Raw genomic sequence first — 20,394 nt, 5'->3', positions numbered from 1 at the left:
TATTCTTTCTCTACAAATTAGTTTATAGCGTCCCTCCTCTGCAATTTCATAACTTTTATTCCTTTCTTCAGGTTTCCACCATTGAGAAATCCAGTATCTATTCTCATGGAAGGAAAACAACCATAAAGGAGTTCTACAGTAAGAACTAACTATAAGTAATACTAATTATGTACCTCTTTTTTACTCATACTTCTCTAAATAACATAAAGCTAAGGGTTATATTTGATGCCATGCAACCCTCATATTTCTGCATTTTACTTTAACTAGTTGACATCATCAATTTTCCTAGGAGAATTTTCTATTGTCTTTTATTTTAATGTCGAAATTGCTAAATTTTGTCTTCTTTATCATTTTGAAAATGTTACAAGTGTGGGTTCATTACTTTGTATTTGAAAATAATAAAATTTTAATTCTTTTTTATAAGTTTGACAACTCATGTTGGATACCATAGAAGGCACCATTTTTATAGAGGAAGATGTCTTTACTTTCTGGGAGATGATGTGGTATTACACATCTTGCTATTTGATTGGTCAGAGTTACATAGATAAATATCTTATTTACAAGGAAGGCTAGTGACTTAGTGTTGCATTTTTAAAATACAAGACAATTAAATGTTATATAACTTAAATGACATGTTAGTATATACTTCTAGAAAAGTGTAATATGTAATAAGTATTGTCTAATATATATCAAAGAGAACTCAGTCTAATATACCCTTTTACTAATTTAAAATCCATAACTACAGGTGTTATATTACCTTCTCTCATGCAACTTCAGGGTGATTTAGTAGATGCTAACATTACTCAGGAAAAGGTACCAAATGGGAAGCATCAATAGTAGTACTGAAGATAATAGAAAACCTTATGATTCAGACACATGGAGAGAGAAAATGAATGTGGCATTTGCCTAGTAGAGCCTTGCACCAAGATAGTTTTACCTAGTTGCTTGCTGCCATGCCATGTGTATATATTGCTACAATGATTGGTAATTATGTTATGTGTTCAAAATTACATTACTTTATATAAGTTATAGGAAATATTCTATTAATTTAAGAAAATGTCAGGTGATTAACACTTTTCTTTATTTTATTTTAAAATTTATATTTGAACCAACATTAATTCTATATTTTTTTTACTCTAAAACTATTAGCTCCCTGATATTCTAAACATTATTCAATTTATCGTTTGATGAAATATAAATTGGTACAATATTTTAATTTTTCAAATATAATAGGTACAATTAATCCTTTAATTTTTATAAGAATAAACACGTGAAATTAATTTTAAATGTCAACCCGTCTTTTTCCATCTCACTTTTTTTTTGGCTCTTACAGGAACACAAGATCAAAATCTTGTCCATTTTGCAGGGAAAGTTCAAAGAGAATTAAGTCAAGGGATTTGTGGGTTCTAACATGATGTGATTGATGTGCAAGAAATATACAAAGAGGATATATTACTTCTCTATCTATTTATAAACAACCTACCTGAATATATCACGGATGCTATTTTCTTTATGTATTATGAGTACTTAATTGAATTGAAAAGTATGTACACTGATAAAAATTGCCAGCCATCAATGTACAGAATCTGGTCAATTTTTTTGGTCCCAATTATTATTTGTTTGTAAAATTTTTAAAGATTATGAATTTATTTGAGTATCATTAAGTTGTTAAAAAAATAATTTTTAATAAATTTTTATTTTATTTTTTAATGTATTTAACAAAATTTTAATTAATAAAAATACTAAAAAAAATTCTTTTTTTTTAATTTTAATTTATATTTTTTATTAAAAAGATCTTTTTTACTAAAAAAAGATGATTTTAACATTATAAATAACAAAAAAATATTTTTATATTATCGTATCTAAACATAATTGTTAAATAAAAATAAATTTTTATATAAAATATTTAAATATAAAATTATTTTTATTTTTTTAAAATATTTTAAAAAATCACTTAAAAAATATCTTTTCGTAAAAATTTACGCAAATAAATCATATATCGAATTATATGAAATATATCTAATATTGTTTCTTAACTGAATTCAATACATCAATAGGAATTAGGATAAGAAGGGTGACTAATAAACATTTTTTAAGAGTATTAACAAATTAACCTTTGGCAAAACTATTATATATATTCTATCTTTTATTCATAATAATCATCGTTACAACTTATTTAAAAATATTAATTTATGAATATACTTAAAAAAAATCAAAATGAAAACTGCGAATCAAAGAGACTATAAGCTAATTTATATAAATATATAATAGGACAAATGACACAATTAAACTAAATAAAGGCAGATATTACACGATTTTACTGAAAGAAAAAATGCAACAAAAATCTATCAGAACGACAATTTCATATAATTCGAATGAGGTTTATTCGAATTATACAAACCAATAGTAATTCAAATCACTTACATTTGAATTATGCATGCATGCTCTTCATTAAAGTAATTCGAATCACATTAATTTGAATTACACACATGACTTCCTGCTAGTTCGAATCAGCCTAAGTTAAACTAGCCCACGGTTTAGTGCATATAGTAATTTGAAATAGGCTGTTTCAAATTACACACGATTTAGGCTGTCCATGGTAATTCGAATTGCACCCATTCGAATTACAAAGCCTTTCTCTATAAAAAGAGTTCGAATTAAGCTCATTCGAACTATCATCTCAAACCTCTGCCCCCACTAGATCCCAGAGAAAACTCTTTCTTTACAACTCCAACAAAGTGTTCAACAGAATATTCAACTGATGGGGGATAACCCGAACTGATTTTATCGTTCGGATGGGGTCACCCATATAGCTGGTGTCATCAATGAAGAGGTTAGTGCGAAATTTTCCTTTTAAAATATGATTTAATGTGTTGTTTTTATATTTTTGCCTTTTGTTTGTTATAATGGTAGTCATTATTTACCGTTGTTAAATTAAATAGGATTGTTATATAAGTGGTTATATTAGTGGTTACATGAGTGATTTATTAGTGATTACAAATAAATAGAAAAGTATGCGTGGTAAGGATAATGGAGGGCGAAACTAGAGTAAGATTTTTTTTTGTTAATGTAAGAAACGAAATTTTTACGTAAAATCGCTTTAATAAAATAATAACTTTAAATTGCTCGGGATAGATTCAAAAATATAGAAATGATATTTTAAAACAAAAAAGGTGAAATTTGAATTCAATGAATTTTTTTGAATTGAAAAATGTATCTTTTGCGAAAGATTTTTGTAAAAATGTGTACCGGTACTTAAGCTGGCAATACCAGCTCTAGTCTGTTCGATACCGTGTTTTAAGAAAAATAAAATTTTAAAAATTTAATTTATTGTTTTGAAAGAAAAAAAATAATTTAGAATTGAAAATCGGGCGCAAATCTTAATAGTTTTAGCCCAAAGTGGGTCAAACGGACCTAAAACACTAACGAGTTAGACCGGACCGAAGTTGGGCCCAAGTCCAACTTATATAAGACCTTTAATAAGGATTTGCATCCTCATTTCAGCACCAAAGAGAGAGAGAGAAACGCGGATTGAGAGAGAGGGGAGGGTAGTACTATTTATCACAATCTTCCGAGAGCCATATCTTGAGTTACGGAGCTCCGATTGACGAGTCATTTTCGGCCATGCAAAACTCTCATGGAACTCTTCGTTTCTATCTAAACTTTGTTGGTAAGAAATGTAAACTCAAGCTCCAATTTCCAGCCCTAAGAATTCTGCGTTTTAGGGTTTGGTTTTTGAGTAAGTTTTGTGATTTTGATTGTTTAGGTGATCTCTAGTAGCAAGTAATTGTTTAGTTTTGCCCCTAATCTCGTTGGGTAAGATAAAGTCTCACTAAAACTTTGTGTTTAGTTGTTTTTGTGAACCTTAGGTTTTGATTTTGATATATATATGTGTGTGTGTGTGTGTGTGTGTGTGTGTGTGTGTGTGTGTGTGATGTTAGTTTGAGTTTTGGTGCTTGTTGGAGTTGTCTTGGCTTTTTGGAAGATTGTGGGATCCATATTTTGGTGCGTTATGCATATTGGGGATCGGTCAAGGTATGGTTTCGGTTTTCTCTATGTAATATGTAATATTTCTGGACACTTAGGCTAGTGGACCTTAGGATATGATTGAATTGATTGTTGGAAATTATTGAATTTAATTATGCATGATGGTGTTTTTGATTTGATGAATTGTGATGTTGAACTTTAATGTCGTTATTCATTATTGAAATGAGGTTTGAAAATGATGATTGGAGTGTTGATAGTGAATTATGAGCTTATTGATATTGATAAAGGTTGGACATGGAGAAATGATGCTTAGAGTGTAAACATTGATAATTTGAGGAAGGTAAGGGACAATTTTTTATGAAATTAGTGAAATTGCATGATGGTAGGAAGAGGAATGAATTGGAAGGTGTATAAACATCATTTAGGTTTATTGGAACTATTTTGGTAGTAGGATATTTGGTTTTGACTGTGAATTTTGGAAGTTTGAGAACCTAGTTAATTTTTAGTAAAAACCAGTTTTTGGTGAATTTTGACAGATCATAACTTGAGTCTCAGTTTTTTAAATTAGTTGAAATTTCTCTTGAATTAAAGTTCATTTAAAGATTTTTAAATTGATATAAATTTTGATAAAAATGAATTTTTGTAGAAGAAGTTATGAACGTTTAAAGTTTGGTGTTAAAAAACTGATTTCTGCAACTTTACCAAATTTTGCAATTCTGGAGGGGTATGTGTACGCGAACAACCCATATGGGAGAGTGCCATTCTTTTTGGCACCTATTAATAAGCAAACTCTTGTATGCGTACGCAAGAGGGATAAATTCTGGAGGTGTATGCGTACGCGAACCACCCATACGCGAGCGTGTCATTCTGTTTGGCACCAATGCGTACGCAAGCTCTTGTATGCATATGCGAAATGGGGAAAATTTTATGTATGCGTACGTATACAATGGGTATGCGTACTTATAGACCCTGTTTATCTGAAAAATGATTTTTCTTTGATTTCAAGGATTCTCTAACTTTCTAAACTTCCTTCAAATGCTGTTTACGAGTACTATCGAGGACTTAGGTTCTCATATTACTAAAGATGAGTTAGTGATTTATTTTAGTGAATTTCTATATGAATTTTGAAGATGGAGACTAAGGTTTTTGGAGTACTGAAGATGGATTAGTTGAGTAAGATGGCGGAGTGTTGTAGTAACGATTGAAATAATGAATTGTGAATTTCGTATTGATAATGTTGAGACAAGTCAAGGGCTCAGAGTGGGCTGAATACTGAAAATGATTTGTGAAAGCCACTGATATATTGCTTTATGCTGATACTGTTGAGTCGCCATGCAGCTCGAACAAGGACTGTGGCAGTCTTCCACTTGTCAAGGTCACGGCGTCGGCGTATGGACGGTAGTTAATCCCACTTACGTTGAGATGTGAGGGCTGAGGTTGTATCCCGCTCGCATAACATTCTCTGCTGCATGAGTGTGCAGAGCCTATATCTCTGACATAGCAAACTCCCTGCTACATGAGTGTGCAGAGCCTATATCTCTGGACATGGTAGGAAGGCTACATTCGGAAGAATGTGTCGGGTTGGCATTTATAGACCGACAAGTGATATCATGATCCAATAGAAAAGGCATTCATCACATGCATCTTCTACCTATTTTATTGCTTTGCTTAATTTCTGTTATGCCTAAATGAATCAAATGTTTACTTGCTAATTGTTCTATTTGTTATACATGTATCTTACTTGTGCTTTACTTGTCTGCATTATTTGTGCTTTCTTCTGGGATTGAGGAGGTTTGGTAGGCGGTGTCGATGGGTCGTACGGAGGTTAGGTTGGCGAAGGCTGTGGGATACAGCGGTGTGATTAGTATTAGTTAGAAATCCCCTAAGTGTAGATAATCCTGTTATTATTTATGGTTTAAGTTATTTATTTTGATAAGTTGGATATCTATTTAGTATGAAGCTCTAGGATTGCCTCTGGCATCCCGGGGTCTTACATCTTACATTATCGGGTACTATTACCATACTGAGAACCTCCGATTCTCATTCCATACTTTGTTGTTATTTTTTAGATGCAGGGTGAAGAGAGGATTTTTGCGTGGTCTAGAATTCAGAATAAATTCCTGTTGCAAGTATAGCTTCTAAACCAACAAGAATCCTTTCTTACAAACGTTTTGGTTGTCAGAAGTAACAAACCCCTAAATAAATTGATAACCGAAGTATTTAAACCTCGGGTCATCTTCTCAAGGAATTACAGGGACGTATGTTCTTATTATTGGTTATGAGTTTGTAAATTGGGGGTTTTAAGAATGAGGGACAATTATGATGAATGACAAGTAAAATAAATAATTGACTGTAAAATAAACTCTTGGCAAGGTATGAGAACTGGAAGTCCTATCCTAGTTATCCTTATCAATTGTGATGAGAATTGGATTTTTCTCCCACTTTGTTAACCTCTAACTATGAAGGTAAGTCAAGTGAATGAATTAATTTGAATCCTCAAGTCCCAGTCTTTCCTTGGGAAAAGTTAGAGTTATTGGATCTCGAATCAATTCTTGAAGAATTCCAATTTTCAATCAACAATGAGTTTGATAACCCAAGAGTCACCAATTAATCAACCAAAGCCAAGAATGTAGAAAGCTAAATTAAAATCATAAATATCTGGAATACCTCAAATAACATACATTCGAAGCAATGAAATCTAACATAGAAAAGTTCATAAGCCAATTGGGCAACATAAATCAAATACAAATAAAAGCATTAAAGTATCTCAAAGTAGAAGAGAAGTCAAAATAGAGAAATATTGAACCTGATGTGAAGATGAGATAAATTCCTAATTTCTAAAAATCCTAATCCTAAATTCTAAGAGAGAGGAGAGAGCCTCCCTCTCTACAAACTACATCTAAAATATGAAAAGTGAATTCTGAGAACCTCCTTATGAATGGATGCACTCCCCCACTTTATAGCCTCTAATCTGTGTGTTCTGGGTTGAAAACTGGGTCAAAAACAGCCCAGAAATCACTCCCAGCGCTTTCTGGTCCGTACAGGTCGCGGAAGAGTGACGCGGAGGCGTTGTCCACGCGTTAGCGTGGGTTGTGTTCCTGCCAAGTCACGCGGCCGCGTGATCCACGCATTTGCATCATCTGGCGTCGGGGCAGCTATAGTAAATTATATATCGTTGCGAAGCCCCGGGTGTTAGCTTTCCAACGCAACTAGAACCATCTCATTTGGATCTCCGTAGCTCAAGTTATGGTCATTTGAGTGCGAAGAGGTCAGGCTGGACAGCTTAGCAATTTCTTCAACTTCTTGTATTCCTTCCACTTTTGCATGCTTCCTTTCCAACCTCTGAGTCATTCATGCCCTGTAATCCCTGAAATCACTTAACACACATATCACGGCATCTAATGGTAATAACAGAGGATTAATATTAACAAATATAAGACCAAAGAAGCATGTTTTCAATCAGAGCACAAAATCTGGAAGGAAAACGTAAACTCATGCAAATAGTATGAATAAGTGGGTAAAGAGTTGATAAAAACCACTCAATTGAGCATAAGATAAACCATAAAATAGTGGTTTATCAACCTCCCCACACTTAAACGATAGCATGTCCCCATGCTAAGCTCAAGAGAAACTATAAAGAGATGAAGAGGAATGATAGAATGTATGAGATGCAACCTATGAATGCAACTAAATGCAAATGTTTCTACCTACTTGGTTAAAAGTAAATAAGTTCTTCAAGACAAATATGAATTAAATTCCACTAATTCAAATCACAGAATAAAAAGTAAGTAAACTTGTAAGAAGATATCTAATGAAAGCAGGAAACATAGAATCAAGCATTGAACCCTCACTGGTAGTGTATATCACTCTAATCTCTCAAGTGTCTAGGGTCAATCACTCTATTCTTCTCTAATCATGCTTTCTAAACTTCGTTCTTCATCTAACTAATCAACAAATATTTAATATACTAATGCAAACATCATGAGGTCTTTTCAGGGTTGTAATGGGGCTGAGGTAAAGGTAGGGATATGTATATAAGGCTAAGTGAGCTAATTAAGTGAATCCTTGATTAGTCTAAGATCTCACCTAACATACATAGTTTGTAAAGCAAAGCTTCTTTACCTATTCTCCCATATTTTTCCCACTTTTGATGTTACATGCTCATGCATTAGTTTTAATTCTGTCCCATGTGCATTGCTTTAATGCACATGGTAATTCAATTATTTTGATTTTACATGAGCATGCTTCCCAAAAATTTTATTTTGAATTATTTCATTCTTTTCAACTTTCCACCCTTTGTTTTTATCATCCATGTTCCCAATAGGTTTCCCACACTTAAACAATTACACAATTTTTTATCTTAAGCTAACCAAGGATTCAACTTGGGATTTTAAATTTGTTTTTCTGCTTAAGGCTAGTGTTGTGGTTTATAGAATAAGAGGGAATTAAAGGCTCAAGGGGGCTAACAAGGGTTATGTAAAAGGTAGGCTAATTTTGGGATAAGTGAGCTAGAACCAAACAATGCCCTCAATCATATGCAAGCATGTAAATATATTAAATATTGGACATATAGAATGGAATAAAGCAAAGATTACAATTATAGAGAAGAAAACACACAAAAATAAAAATTTATGGTTAAATAATGTAACCATGTAAATAAGCTTAAAATCTCACAGGTTGTGTGTTCTTTGGCTCAAAAACCATGTTCCAAATACAACTTCAAACAAATTTAACACAAAAAAATTTTCAATTTAAATTAGTGAAATATTATAAAATAAAGTCTTGAAAAGAAATTTATTACTTCAACCAAGTGGTAAAATATGCAATCAAACATGCAAATGCAATAACTAACAAGGAAAATAAACCATTGGTGTTGACATAAAAGAGTAACTAACCCATGGAGATCGGTATCGACCTCCCCACACTTAAAGATTGCACCGTCCTCGGTGCATGCTAAGATGTGCAGGTGGACGGGTTGCTTCAACTGATGCTTTTCTCTAAAGATTGAGCATATGAACTTGTTTGTCTCCTCAGTAAGAAGCTTTTCCTCTCTCTTTGTGGTGGCCATCCTGAAAGAAGAGGGAAAAGAAGAAAAAGTAACCCAGAAATAAAAATAAGAATATAAATAAAGTCTGGGTAGGTTAATGCCAAATAATGGGGGTCTCAATTACATGGTAGTTACAACATGCAAGTAAGAAAATAGGAGAGACACATGGCATATCAATAATGTAAAAATTTGCAAAAATGAGGGAAGAGAGTGTGGGTAAGGAGAGATAATATAAATTCATGTCAACGCAAAAGTGATACAGGTATAAAAGATTGGCATTGATATAAATAAGATTACCTAACCAGAATAAAACAAGTCACTAAGCACTCAAAATAATTCAAGAGAAGATGCAACAGTTAAATAAGAAAATTCAACACCAAAGGAAAAATAATGAATTTAGAAAAGAAGGAAGAATATACACTAAATTAAAATGCAATGAATGGAATATGCAAATAAATAAGATGAAAGATAAGAAGAATGAGAAGGGAAAGAAGTGAGTAAGAAAGGAGGGAGGGAAGAATTAGGATTGGGGAAGAAAAGGTAAGATATTTGGCAAATTAGGATAAGCTGTGCGGCGCAAGCGATGCGGACGCGTGGGGCACGCGGTCGCATGACTTGCGCTTTAAGTTAATCAACGCGGTCGCGTCGGTCATGCGGTCGCGTGACACATGTTATGCTTCTGGCGCGAGTGTAGCCTCGCGCCTGCACAACTCTTTGTTCGAATTATTTTATTTCCCAAATTTGGGGTGACGCAATCGCATGGGGCATGCGATCGCGTGAGTGGGCTTTAGAAGAATGTGACGCGGTCGCGTGGGTCACGCGGCCACGTGGGTAGAATTGTGCGTTCAGCACCAATCCAACACCACTCTAGCACAATAATTGGTTGTGCACTGATGAGAGAACTTTTGCGTGGTCTAGAATTCAGAATAAATTTCCATTGCAAGTATAGCTTCTAAACCAACAAAAGTCCTTTCATACAAATGTTTTGGTTGTCACAAGTAACAAACCCCTAAATAAATTGATAACCGAAGTATTTAAACCTCGAGTCGTCTTCTCAAGGAATTGCAAGGAAGTATGTTCTTATTATTGGTTATGGAGATTGTAAATTTGGGGTTTCAAGAATGAGGAGTGAATATGGCAATTAATTTAAATAGCAATTAGAATAAATAAATACTGTAAAGTAAACTTTTAGCAAGGTATGAGAAATTGGAAGTCCAGACTTTGTTATTCTTAGCAATAATAATGAAAGTTGAATCTTAATTCCACTTAGTTGACCTTTGCTAGAGCAAAGGAAAGTTAAGGGACTAATTAGTTAGACTTTCGAATCCTATTTATTTCCTAAGAAAAGGTTGGGATTATTGAAGTTCAGTTCAATTAGCAAAGATAACAGTTATCAATTATCTTGAGCTAAGATAACTCCTAAGTTACTGATTTCTTAACCAAGACCAAAAGGAAGGAAATTAAATCTACTGGAATAAAAGCGTCTTCAGATTGGGAAGAATCAATGGCATAAGTAAAGAAAGCAATATTAAACTGAAATACCTCAAATATCATTAAATAAGAAAATCATCATGAAAGTGGCATAGGCCAAATAGGCAACATAACTAATACAAGCAAGCATTCAAATTTCTGAAAATAAGAAATAACATAGAGTGAAAGAACATTGAACCTGGGATTGAGAGTCACTCCTAAAACTAAGAGAAGTCATAAATCCTAAATCCTAATCCTAAAGAGAGAGAGGAGAGAACCTCTCTCAAAACTAGATCTAAATCATCCAAAGTAACTAAAAATGTCTCGACACTTTGAATGGATGCATTCCCTCATTTTATAACCTCTGGTCTATGGCTTCTGGACTTGGATTTGGGCCAAAAAGAGCTTCAGAATCCGCTATGAGCATTTTCTGCAATTTTTGGTGCGTGGCCTCTGTCACGCGTCCGTGTGGGTCACGCGGTCGCGTCAATTGGAGTTTTCCTTGTTGCGCGGTCACGTCAGTCATACGGCCGCGTCATAGGTGTTCTTCGTTAGGCGCGCGGTCACGTCAGCCATGCGGTCGCGTCACTGCTTCTTCGCGCTTGGCATGCGGCCGCGTCGTCCATGCGGTCGCGTGGATGCCAGTTTCTCCAAAACTCCATTTTATGCTTTCCTTCCATTTTTGTATGTTTCCTTTTCCATCCTTTAAGTCATTCCTGCCTTAGAAGATCTGAAACTACTCAACACACTAATCATGGCATCGAGTGGAAATAAAGGTAATTAAAATAATTAATTTTTAAAGTATAGGAAACATGTTTTTTACATACATCACATAATAAGGAAGGAAAAGTAAAACTATGCAATTAATATGAATAAGTGGGTAAAGGATTGAATAAATCACTCAAACTAAGCACAGAATATATCACAAAATATGGGTTTATCATGCACCCTTTTACGTCAAAATCCAGGGCACGCGGCCGTGTGGGGTACGCGGTCATGTGGGAGGCCATTATTCCCATATGACACGGTCATGTCAGCGACGCGGTCGTGTGGGATGATTTGTGCCATTGGCACGCCTCCAGCCACGCTCTCGCGTGACTCTCTGTTCGTTTTTATTTTCTCCCCTCTCCTTGCGACGCGGACGCGTCGCTGATGCGGTCGCGTCGCTTGGCATTTTTTTTTAATATGCAGTATGCAGAATGCAAAATGATATGAATGTTATGAGTAACTCCAGGTTCAATGAAAAACTTGAAAACAAATAAAACTAAATAAAAATAAAAAAGGAACGATCATACCATGGTGGGTTGTCTCCCACCTAGCACTTTTAGTTAAAGTCCTTAAGTTGAACAATTGAGGAGCTTCCTGTTATGGCGGCTTGTGCTTGAACTCATCCAAAAATCTCCACCAATGTTTGGAGTTTCAATAGCCTCCGGGGTCCCAAACTAGGTATGTGAAGCTTCTGAGTAGCTTCAAACAGATTTTCAGGCACCCGGGGTGATGAATATCAGAATATATTCCAGGATCCCAAACTTTGGTTCCAAATCTGCTTTCGTTTTGATCTATTCTTTTTCATCCGGGCGGTTTGGAAATTAGATTCTCACCAAGATGACCAAACGTTTTTCGAGATCCATTCGATTGAGCATGATACCAATCCTTGCACTTCGAGTTGAAGCGTGGAACCTTATTGAACCTTGTGCACCAGCTCTGAGTACGAGCCATTTCCCTCTTACTATTAAAGCCGCAGAGAGCTCTGAGCTGGCCATCTGTTTCAATTAAATCGTATTCGAGTGGAAAAATAAAGATAAGAGTCAAGGATTTTACCCACTTGAAGTTTGTGTTGGTTGGTAGTGGCCTTGGTATCAGTGTTTTTAGTAGTTCTGCAAGCTCTACTCCCTTGTGGTCTTTAGTGAATTCCTCCACTTTCTTGCAAACCTTTTCCATTCCAGCCATGTCCTGGTCAAAGTCTTCCATATCTTCCCCATCACTTGAGTCATAATTAGGAGGTTGAGAAAAGTCTACCTCTGCATCATCTTCGTATTCACTTGGGGAAGATTCTTCTGTCTCAAAGAATTCACTTGCGGATGCAAGTTCATCACTAGGAGGACTTGACTGGTGATCATCATCATCAAGGAAACATGTGTCTTGGGTAATTCCATCTAGTTCTTCATAAGATATTCGCATTGGAGGTTGTGCAATGATGAGCGGATAATTTATACGCTTTTTGGCATTATTTTTAGTATGTTTTTAGTGTGTTTTAGTTAGTTTTTAGTATATTTTTATTACTTTTTAGTTAAAATTTACTTTTCTGGACTTTACTATGAGTTTGTGTGTTTTTCTGTGATTTCAGGTATTTTCTGGCTGAAAATGAGGGTCCTGAGCAAAAATCTGATTCAAAGGCTGAAAAGGGCTGCAGATGCTGTTGGATTCTGACCTCCCTGCACTCGAAGTGGATTTTCTGAAGCTACAGAAGCCCAATTGGCGCGCTCTCAACGGCGTTGGAAAGTAGACATCCTGGGCTTTTCAGCAATGTATAATAGTCCATATTTTGCCCCAGATTTGATGGCCCAAATCGGCGTTGCAAATCAGTTTCAGAATTCCCAGCGTTTAACGCCGGAACTGGCATAAAAATTGGAGTTAAACGCCCAAACTGGCATAAAAGCTGGCGTTTAGCTCCAGAAAAAGTCTCTACACATGAAAGCTTTAATGCTCAGCCCAAGCACACACTAAGTGGACCCCGAAAGTGGATTTTTACGTCATTTACTCATTTATGTATACCCTAGGTTACTAGTTCACTATTAATAGGATCTTTTGACATTGTATCTATACCTCATGACACTTTACACGTTTCTCATTGTATCTTCTACAGCATGAGTCTCTAAACCCCATGGTTGGGGGTGAGGAGCTCTGCTATGTCTTGATGGATTAATGCAATTACTATTGTTTTTCATTCAATCATGCTTGCTTCCATTCTAAGATATCACTTGTTCTTAAACCTGATGAATGTGATGATCCGTGACACTCATCATCATTCTCAACTATGAACGTGTGCCTGACAACCACCTCCGTTCTATCTTAGATTGAGTAGATATCTCTTAGATTCTTTAATCGGAATCTTCGTGGTATAAGCTAGAATTGATGGCAGCATTCAAGAGAATCCGGAAGGTCTAAACCTTGTCTGTGGTATTCTGAGTAAGATTCAAGGATTGAATGACTGTGATGAGCTTCAAACTCCTGAGGGCTGGGCGTTAGTGACAGACGCAAAAGAATCACTGGATTCTATTCCAACCCGATTGAGAACCGACAGATGATTAGCCGTGCTGTGACAGAGCGCGTTGAACATTTTCACTGAGAGGATGGGAGGTAGCCATTGACAACAGTGAAACCCTACATACAGCTTGCCATGGAAGGAGCCTTGCGTGTTTGAAGAAGAAGATAGTAGGAAAGCAGAGGTTCAGAAGACAGAGCATCTCCAAAACCTCAACCTGTTTCCCATTACTGCAAAACAAGTACTTATTTCATGTTCTTTTGTTTTTTACAATCAACCCTGATAATTATTGATATCCTGACTAAGAGTTACAAGATAACCATAGCTTGCTTCAAGCCAACAATCTCCGTGGGATCGACCCTTACTCACGTAAGGTATTACTTGGACGACCCAGTGCACTTGCTGGTTAGTTGTGCGGGATTGCAAAAGTGTGATTGCAATTTCGTGCACCAAGTTTTTGGCGCCGTTGCCGGGGATTGTTGAGTTTGGACAACTGACGGTCTATCTTGTTGCTTAGATTAGGACTGTTTTATTTTTGTTGGTTTAGAGTCTTTTAATTGAGTTTAGTTTCATATTTTAAGTTTGGTGTCAATTGCATGCTTTTGTTTTCCTTTTAATTTTTCGAATTTGCATGTTCTTAGTCCTTTCTTGTTCTTTAAAAATTCTAAGTTTGGTGTCTTCTTTGTGTTTTTCCTTTAAAATTTTCCAAAATTTGTGTTTGATTTTCTAAAAATTCTAAGTTTGGTGTCATTTTGTTGTTTTTCTCTTTCCTCTTTTCAAAAATCAAATCTTTTTCAAAATAATTTTCAATCATATATTTTCAATTGCTAATTCCAAAATCTTTTTAATTAACTAATTGATTTGGTTCTCATTTTTCTTTGATCTTATTTTCTTTTAATTTTCGAAATTTTATTTTCCATTTATTTTATTTTATTTTTTTTCGGTCACTTTTAGTTAAAAAAAATATATATATACTTTACTTGTGAATCCATATCATATTCCCTTTCTCCATCATGGACCTAAGTGGAATTGAACAGTCCAGAAGGACTCTGGGGTCATATGCTAACCCCATTATAACTGCATATGGGAGTAGCATCTGTGTACCTCCCATCAAAGCAAGCAGCTTTGAGCTAAATCCTCAACTCATTATCATGGTGCAGCAAAATTGCCAGTATTCCGGTCTTCCACAGGAAGAACCTACTGAGTTTCTGGCACAGTTCTTACAAATTTCTGACACAGTACGTGATAAAGAGGTGGATCAGGATGTCTACAGACTATTACTATTTCCATTTGCTGTAAAAGATCAAGCTAAGAGGTGGTTGAATAACCAACCTACAGTAAGCATAAAAACATGGAGACAGTTATCAGACAAATTCCTGAATCAATTTTACCCTCCAAAAAGGATGACACAGCTAAGGCTGGACATCCAAGGCTTTAAACAAGAGGATAATGAATCCCTTTATAATGCCTGGGAGAGGTATAGAGGTATGCTAAGAAAATGCCCCTCTGAAATGTTTTCAGAGTGGGTACAATTAGACATCTTCTACTATGGGCTTACAGAAAAAGCTCAGATGTCTCTAGACCACTCAGCTGGTGGATCTATACATATGAGGAAGATGATTGAAGAGGCTTAAGAGCTTATAGATACTGTTGCTAGAAATCAACATTTGTACTCTAGCAATGAGTTCTCTACAAAAGAAGAAGTTATGGCAGTAGCCACTGATCCTAATCCTCAAGAACACATGATTGAGCTTAATCAGCAATTACACCTGATGACAAAACAGTTAGCAGAATTTAAAGAGATGCTCCAAGAAACTAAAATTGCTAACAAGAACATAGAATCACAGTTGAATCAGGCAAAACAGCAGCTATCTAAACAGATAACAGAAGAATGCCAAGCAGTTCAACTGAGGAGTGGGAAGACATTGAATAACACTGCTCAAAGTAGCAAAAAGCCAATAAAGGAACAATTGACAGAGGATAGCCAAACCACTATCCAAAATCCCTCTGAGGACAGTAAGAGCCCAGAGAGGAATACTCTTGGCGTTCAAATGCCAGAAGAGGGGGGAAAGCTGGCGTTAAACGCCCATTCCCTACCCAGTTCTGGCGTTCAAACGCAAGAAAAGGGGGAAAAGTTGGCGTTAAACGCCCATTTTCCACCCAATCCTGGCGTTCAAACGCCAATGGGGAATCAGACACCTAAGAGTGCTGATAGTAACCCCTCTAAAAAGGCTTCTCCAACCACTTCTGTAAGGAATAAACTTGCAGCAACTAAGGTTGAAGAATATAAAGCCAAGATGCCTTATCCTCAGAAACTCCGCCAAGCGGAGCAGGATAAGCAATTTGCCCGCTTTGCAGACTACCTAAGGACTCTTGAAATAAAGATTCCGTTTGCAGAGGCACTTGAGCAAATACCTTCTTATGCTAAGTTCATGAAAGAGATCTTAAGTCATAAGAAGGATTGGAGAGAAACTGAAAAAGTATTTCTCACTGAAGAATGCAGTGCAGTCATTCTGAAAAGCTTACCAGAAAAGCTTCAAGATCCAGGAAGCTTTATGATACCATGCACATTAGAAGGTGCTTGCACCAAGACAGCCCTGTGTGACCTTGGAGCAAGCATCAATCTAATACCTGCATCCACTATCAGAAAGCTTGGGTTGACTGAAGAAGTCAAACTAACCCGGATATGCCTCCAACTTGCTGATGGCTCCATTAAATATCCATCAGGCATAATTGAGGACATGATTGTCAAGGTTGGGCCATTCGCCTTTCCAATTGACTTTGTAGTACTGGAAATGGAGGAGCACAAGAGTGCAACTCTCATTCTAGGAAGACCTTTCCTAGCAACTGGACGAACTCTCATTGATGTACAAAAAGGGGAAGTAACCCTGAGAGTCAATGAGGATGAGTTCAAGTTGAATGCTGTAAAAGCTATGCAGCATCCAGACACATCAAATGACTGTATGGGCGCTGACATTATTGACTCTTTGGTGGAAGAGATCAATATGACTGAGAGTCTCGAATCAGAGCTAGAGGACATCTTTAAAGATGTTCAGCCTGATTTGGAGGAATCAGAGAGAATAATAGAACCTCTGAAAATCCCTCAGGAAGAGGAGAAACCTCCCAAACCCGAGCTCAAACCATTACCACCATCCCTGAAATATGAATTTCTAGGAGAAGGTGATACCTTTCCTGTAATCATAAGCTCTGCTTTAAATCCACAGGAAGAGGAAGCACTGATTCAAGTGCTAAGGACACACAAGACAGCTCTTGGGTGGTCCATAAGTGATCTTAAGGGCATTAGCCCAGCAAGATGCATGCACAAGATCCTATTGGAGGATAATGCCAAACCAGTGGTCCAACCACAAAGGCGGCTAAATCCATCCATGAAGGAGGTAGTGCAGAAAGAGGTCACTAAATTACTAGAGGCTGGGATTATTTATCCTATTTCTGATAGCCCCTGGGTGAGCCCTGTCCAAGTTGTCTCCAAGAAGGGAGGGATGACAGTAGAATTGAAGATTCAGAACATTCAGCAGAGGAATTACACAGAAAAAGCTGGGCGTTCAAAACGCCCAGTGAAGAAGGCAAACTGGCGTTTAAACGCCAGCCAGGGTGCCTGGCTGGGCGTTTAACGCCCAAAAAGGTAGTGTTTTGGGCGTTAAACGCCAGAATGTGCACCATTCTGGGCGTTTAACACCAGGATGGCACAAGAGGGAAGATTCTGTTTTCAATTCAAATTTTTTTTTTCAAGTTTTCAAAATTTTTTCAAAATCAAATCTTTTTCAAATAATTTCTTTTCAATCAAATCTTTTTCAAAATCAATTTCTTTCCATTTTCAAAAATACTTGCTATCAATTAATGATTTGATTCAACATTTCAAGTATGTTGCCTTTTCTGTTGAGAAAGGTTTAATGTTTGAATCATATCTTTTCTTGTTAGCCAAGTCATTAATTTTTAAAATCAAATCTTTTTTGTTTTTCAAATCATATCTTCTCAATCACATCTTTTTAAAACCATAACTTTTCAATCATATCTTCTTAATCATATCTTTTTCAAAATAGTTTTCAATCATATCTTTTTTATTTCTAATTTCAAAATCTTTTTCAAAAATCACTTGATTTCTTTTCCACTCTTAGTTTTCGAAAATCAATTAGTTTTTTTTCAAAATGTTTTTAAAATCTTTTACTTAATTTTCAAAAATTTCTTCCCCTCTTCTCACATCCTTCTATTTATGGACTAACACTATTCCTCAATGAACAATTCGAACTCCATCTCTCTTGATAAGTTCGAATTCTTCTACTTCTTCCTTCTATTTTTCTTTTCCTCTGACACCTCAAGGAATCTCTATACTGTGGCATAGAGAATTCCATATTTTCTTGTTCTCTTCTCTTTCGTATGAGTAGGAGCAAAGACAAAAGCATTCTTGTTGAGGCTGACCCTGAACCTGAAAGGACCTTGAAGAGAAAGCTAAGAGAAGCTAAGGCACAACTCTCTGTAGAGGACCTAACAGAAATCTTCAAAGAAGAAGAACCCATGGCAGCCGAAAACAACAACATTGCCAACAATGCAAGGAAGGTACTGGGTGACTTTACTGCACCTACTCCCGACTTCTATGGGAGAAGCATCTCTATCCCTGCCATTGAAGGAAACAACTTTGAGCTTAAACCTCAATTAGTTTCTCTAATGCAACAGAATTGCAAGTTCCATGGACTTCCATTGGAAGATCCTCATCAGTTTTTAGCTGAATTCTTGCAAATCTGTGACACTGTCAAGACTAATGGGGTTGACCCTGAGGTCTACAGACTTATGCTATTCCCTTTTGCTGTAAGAGACAGAGCTAGGATATGGTTGGATTCACAACCTAAAGAAAGCCTGAACTCTTGGGAAAAGCTAGTCAATGCCTTCTTGGCAAAGTTCTTTCCACCTCAAAAATTGAGTAAGCTTAGAGTGGAAGTCCAAACCTTCAGACAGAAGGAAGGAGAATCCCTCTATGAAGCTTGGGAAAGATACAAACAATTGATCAGAAAGTGTCCATCTGACATGCTTTCTGAATGGAGCATCATAGGTATTTTCTATGATGGTCTGTCTGAACTGTCCAAGATGTCTTTGGATAGCTCTGCTGGAGGATCTCTTCATCTGAAGAAGACGCCTACAGAAGCTCAAGAACTAATTGAAATGGTTGCAAATAACCAATTCATGTACACTTCTGAAAGGAATCCTGTGAACAATGGGACAAATCAGAAGAAATGAGTTCTTGAGATTGATACTCTGAATGCCATATTGGCTCAGAACAAAATATTGACTCAGCAAGTCAATTTGATTTCTCAAAGTCTGTCTGGAATGCAAAATGCACCAGGCAGTACTAAGGATACTTCATCTGAAGAAGAAGCTTATGATCATGAGAACCCTTCAATAGAAGAGGTGAATTACATGGGAGAACCCTATGGAAACACCTATAATTCTTCATGGAGAAATCATCCAAATCTCTCATGGAAGGATCAACAGAGACCTCAACAAGGTTTCAACAATAATAATGGTGGAAGAAACAGGTTTAGCAATGGCAAGCCTTTTCCATCATCTTCTCAGCAACAGACAGAGAATTCTAAGTAGAGTCACTCTGACTTAGCAACCATGGCATCTGATCTAATCAAAACCACTCGAAGTTTCATGACTGAAACAAGGTCCTCCATTAGAAATTTGGAGGCACAAGTGGGTCAGCTGAGCAAGAAAATTACTGAACTCCCTCCTAGTACTCTTCCAAGCAATACAGAAGAGAATCCAAAAGGAGAATGCAAGGCCATTAACATGACCTACATGACCGAACTAGGAGAGGAGGAAGAGGCAGTGAACACCACTGAGGAAGACCTCAATGGGCGTCCACTGGCCTCCAATGAGTTTCCTAATGAGGAACCGTGTGAATCTGAGGCTCACACTAAGACCATAGAGATTCCATTGGATTTACTTTTGCCATTCATGAGCTCTGATGAGTATTCTTCCTCTGAGGAGGATGAGTATGTCACTGAAGAGCAAGTTGCTAAATACCTTGTGATGTGCGTAAAATGATCCGACACAAAACTCACCGGCAAGTGTACCGGGTCGCATCAAGTAATAATAACTCACATGAGTGAGGTCGATCCCACAGGGATTGAAGGATTGAGCAATTTTAGTTTAGTGGTTGATTTAGTCAAGCGAATCAAGTATTGATTGAGTGTTTGGTATCCAACAGTAAATAAACAACAGGAAAGGTAAAGGGGGAAGGGAAGAATTGCAGAAATTAAAAGGAACTGAAAGTAAAAGGACTGAATCTTAAAGAACAAGAAATTAAATGACTGAAACATAAAGTGCAAGAAATGTAAATTGCAGTAAATTAAAGTGCAAGGAATATAAATTGCTTGAATGAAAAAGGGATTTGAGGACTGGGATATCAGAATCTAAGCAAAGAGAAATTGAATTGCAACAATTGATAGAGCAGAAATTGAATTAGAAGTGATTAGAACTCAAACAGTAAGGAAATTAATTGCAGCAGAGGTTCACAGAAGAACCAAAAAGAAAATGTGATCTCAGGACTCCAGAGACTAGATAGCAAAGTCTAGATCTCAACTGCCTTCCCTGATCCAAATTCTCA

At 36.3% G+C, this 20,394-nt stretch overlaps 2 pseudogenes; both read left to right on the top strand.

The window, feature by feature from the left end:
* Positions 1 to 4,300, top strand: part of LOC130980702 (E3 ubiquitin-protein ligase AIRP2-like) — a 48,186-nt pseudogene extending 43,886 nt beyond the window's left edge.
* A 633-nt stretch (positions 4,301 to 4,933) lies between these two features.
* LOC130980671 (E3 ubiquitin-protein ligase AIRP2-like) overlaps positions 4,934 to 20,394 on the top strand; it is a 40,944-nt pseudogene continuing 25,483 nt past the window's right edge.

The sequence above is a fragment of the Arachis stenosperma genome, chromosome 1 (genome assembly GCF_014773155.1).
Source record: "Arachis stenosperma cultivar V10309 chromosome 1, arast.V10309.gnm1.PFL2, whole genome shotgun sequence".
NCBI classification, from domain to species: Eukaryota; Viridiplantae; Streptophyta; class Magnoliopsida; order Fabales; family Fabaceae; genus Arachis; species Arachis stenosperma.
Note: the sequence above shows the minus strand (reverse complement) of the source record. Positions and strands in the feature narration are given on the sequence as shown.